This window comes from Centrocercus urophasianus, unplaced genomic scaffold (genome assembly GCF_019232065.1).
Source record: "Centrocercus urophasianus isolate 14NV4802_14NV808 unplaced genomic scaffold, USGS_Curo_1.0 seq_20, whole genome shotgun sequence".
NCBI classification, from domain to species: Eukaryota; Metazoa; Chordata; class Aves; order Galliformes; family Phasianidae; genus Centrocercus; species Centrocercus urophasianus.
The window spans coordinates 868,337-872,205 of record NW_024884756.1 but is presented as its reverse complement, the minus strand read 5'-3'; the positions used below and the strand labels follow the sequence as shown (position 1 = coordinate 872,205).

Sequence of the window (3,869 nt, the reverse complement as noted above, 5' to 3'; positions counted from 1 at the left end):
AAAAAAAATCAAGAACAGGAAGATCAATTTTCAAGATTTAAGATTTTTAGAATCATTTTTTCCCCTCAATTCAGCCAACTGAGAGCACAGCTTAACGCCAGCGATGACACCTGTCAGGTGCACGTGCCATTCACGCACAGAGAGAAGCAGAGCATCCTGGAGAGCCGTGCCACGCACGTTTCGCTTCGTACAGAAAATCTGCAGTGCTAAAAACTTACTCTTTCTAACTGGGTGGCATTTTACATTTCCAAATGTAATTGAGTGAGCACGTCGCCATGGTGACGGTAGGATTCTGCAATAACTTTGGTGCCTTGTAATTGCGGTATATTTGTATACAAGCAGCTGAGCTTTCTTAATTCAATGCCCTCTTAACTCTTTCTGAGAGCCTGCAGAGCGACAAAGGCAGCCTTTGGGCTGGGAACTCCATGAGGAAGAGCTGGAAACATCAGAGCAATCAGAACAGTGGGGGTAAAAAAAGGAGAAAAAAAAGCAGCCTTGCCAAGAAGCAGAGTATTATATAAACTTCAGAGCTCCTTAGCTTTTAGAAACATCGCTGTTATCAAAGCCTAATTCGGATAATTAACTTCAGGTAGCTTTTTGGCAGGCAACGCGGCCCCAGCTGGAAGCAGCCCCTGACAGCAGCACATCGCAGTGCTGTCAGCATGGCATGGAGCTGAGGACAAGCACGGGGCACCCATCCGACCCAGCACACCCACACCTCGCTTCAAGGGAGCATTTCTGGGGCCGGAGAGCAACGAGCCGCGCTAGGAAATGGGCGTTTAAAGCAACGAGCCGGGTTGGTGCCAACCTTCGGAGGCGAGCAAGCAACAAAACCTTCCCCTATCATGCCCCAAACAATTACGCAAGTGCTTTGAATAAAAGGCCGGTTCAGCTCCCTCCGTAACGCCAAATACAGCCCTACCATAACGGCAAATAATCGCTCCGCAAACACATTCCCCTGCTAAGAGGCCACGCTGCGCTCACCACGCCGCTCGGATAGCGCTGAGCATCGTTCTGACAAATTCCTGCAGCAAAACCCGCACCGGCGCTCGGCAGCACCTCCCTTACGCAGCGCCACGCGCGTTACAAGCCCTTTCTTTTTTTCCTTTCTGTTTTTTAAGTTAGGAATCCAACGTCGCAGCACAAACCTTATCCCCCCAACCTAGAAAAACAGCATTTTAGGGGACTTCCACCAAACCCGGGGCGGGGGGGGCGGGGAGGGCCCTGGGGGCGCCGCCAGGCGCCTCTTCGGCCCCCCCTGGCCCCCCCGCCCCCGGCCCATTCCGCCCCCGGCCCCGCCGCTCACCGCTGCCCGCATCGCTCCGCGCCGAGCCCCGCGCGGCTCCGAGGCGGCGCCGCTGCTGCCGGGGGTGGGAGGAGCCGCGGCCGCCCGCGAGGGGGCGTGGCCATCCGGATGCTCCGCCCCCTTGCCTCATTCACAAAAAAACGCCAGCGCCGCCGCCCGCCGCCCGAAGGAGGGCGAGCCGAAGCCACGCCCCCACCGGGCTCGGCGTCCAATCGCATGGCACAGCGGCTCAAATCCACCCGCCAATACCACGAGGGCAAACGCGATTGGTGCGAGGAGCTGCCCGTCACCTCCCCCCTGCGGAACCCTCCGCGCCGCACGGCCGGAGCCCGGAGGAAAACAGCCGCGCGCCGTCGAAGCCTTAGGGAACCACGGCGAGGCCCGGGCCGGGATTAAAAGCCGGCGGACAGAAACTCGCGCAGCCTTAAGACCCCGTGCGGCGGGCAGCAGGGCCCCGGCGTGGTCCGGCCCGGCGAGAGGCGCCGCGTACTGACCTGGGTGACGGCGGGAGGAGCGTGGAGCCTTGCGGCGAAGGCCCGGCGGCGGACACGGGCGGCGCGCGCGCCACCAACGGACTCAGCCCGTGACGGGATCCGCCATCTTGGAATTTTTAGATGGAGAGTCACGTGGTGCGACCATTTTTCCTGCCGGCCAATCAGGAAGCGCGGTTTATTTATAGCCGCGGCTCCCTCTTTTTTCTTTCCCCCCTCCCGCTCTCCCCCCGCTCCGCCTCATCCCGGCTGGGCGCGCGGCGGGGGAAGGGAACCAATCGGACCCCGCCTCGGCTCTTAGCCCCGCCTCTCCGCACGTCGCCTAGGTGATGGCGCGGCGCGCGGACGGGCTGCGGCCGTTGGGCGCCGTCCGTTGGGTTGCCCCGTCCCGCAGCCGAGCTGCGCCGCTTTGAACGGCGCCTGAATCACCGTGTGAGAAGCGGAAGGGGCAGAGGCACGGGCCGGCTGGGACCTGAAGGGAGTTGCTAACGACTTTGTCCCTCCTTCATAATTTGCAGCTGTATTCTAGCATACAATCACAGCTCTTTTTTCTCCTTTTTTTTTTTTTTTTGAGATGCTTAGCAATTACAAAGCCATCTGAAAATCGTATTCATTTGACATTTGACCCCTGTGGTTGCTTCTCTTTCCATGCCATGAATAACATGCCTGCTTCTTGGCGGAGGTCAGAATCAGTCTGATGGTTCCATCAGCAGAATCATCCTGTTGAGTTCAGCTTTCCTGTCTTACTTTATTTTTAAGAGATTAATTTGTGAGCAGCAGTTTGGAACAAACATTACATCTTCCAGCACCTAAAGGGAGCCAGCAGACAAGAGGGGAGTCAACTCTGTACAAGGGTTGATAACTGCAGGACAAAAGGAAGTGGTTTTGAGTTGAGGGAGAGAAGATTGAGGTTGGATGTCAGGGGGAAGTTCTTTGCTGTGAGAGTGGTGAGGTGCTGCAACAGCTGCCCAGAGAGCTGTGGATGTCCTGTCCATTATGGAGGTGTTCAAGGCCAGGTTGGATGGGGCCCTGGGCAGCCTGGGCTGCTATGAGATCTGGAGGTTGGTGGCCCTGCATGTGATAGGGGGTTGGAGATTCCCGATCCCTTCCAACCCAAGCCATCCTGTGATTCTACAATTTTGATTATTCTAAGCTTGAGCCTACAGGCAGCACAGCCTGCCTTGTAGAGGACCTGAAGTTTGGGGATATTCTCACTTCAGTACGTGTCTGAGGATACACTGGCGTGCACCACTTCTGCATAAAGCTGAAGCCCGTTTTTGTCTCATTTTTACCATATACTGGCTTGTGGGCTTGTTTGTTTGTTGTTCTTTGGTCGGTGAGGTTTTAGGTTTCCTTCTACGGCCGTTCTGCTATCTTTATTCAGGGCCAGTTTGTGTGCTCACGTGCATGTATGTCTACATGTATAAATAAGCTTCTAAATTATCTTAAAGTGTCCAGAGACATGTGGGTGTAAGTGCTTTAGGTCTAGAGGTTCACGAGTGCAGACCGTGCAGCCAACAACAAGGCAACATTCACATATGCTAGAAGCTGCCCAGTGGATCTAACGAGCGGTGGCCATGGCAGGACGCATGTAAGGACAGCTGCGTGGCTGCCTGCCCTCTCCTAAGGCTCCCCATTTCTTGTGCTGCTGTGAAGTGCTTTGCTCACCAACACGCTTACAGCCATCGCTTTGCCTAAGTGGTCCCTGCAGCATCTGCACCCCCCACATGTTCCCCCGATGCTCTCTTGCAGCTCCAAGCTGCAGAGGCCTCTGCAGGTTGGGTCTGTCACCTCCAATGCCTTCTGCATGGCTGAAGGTGTTTTGAAAAGATGAAAGAAGGGAAAGAAAATTGCACCCTTAAAGTTAACATGGAGTGTAAGTTTTATCTTCCAAATTTGATTGATGCTTTACTTGTGGTCGTGGGTGTGAATATGTGTGTCTATTAATATCCAGTCTAGGCTAACCTGTGCATAATGACAGAAAATTAAACCCTGCCATTGTTCCTATAAACTAGAATTCAGACACGAGCAAAAAAATGTTCTTCCTATATATTAAACCTGACTGTATATAG

At 54.7% G+C, this 3,869-nt stretch overlaps 1 protein-coding gene across 2 annotated transcripts in view; it reads right to left on the bottom strand.

Annotated features, from left to right (window-relative positions):
- The window catches only part of HDAC4 (histone deacetylase 4), a 215,613-nt gene extending 213,752 nt beyond the window's left edge, over window positions 1–1,861 (bottom strand). Inside the window, exon 1 of one of the 2 annotated variants that reach the window (XM_042821990.1) lies at window positions 1,801–1,861. The gene's annotated coding sequence lies outside the window, so the exon portion shown is untranslated. Of the gene's footprint in view, window positions 1–1,306; window positions 1,362–1,800 lie in introns of those variants that run through there. The other variant, XM_042821991.1, reaches the window with a different exon arrangement.
- Window positions 1,862–3,869: the final 2,008 nt, after the last annotated feature.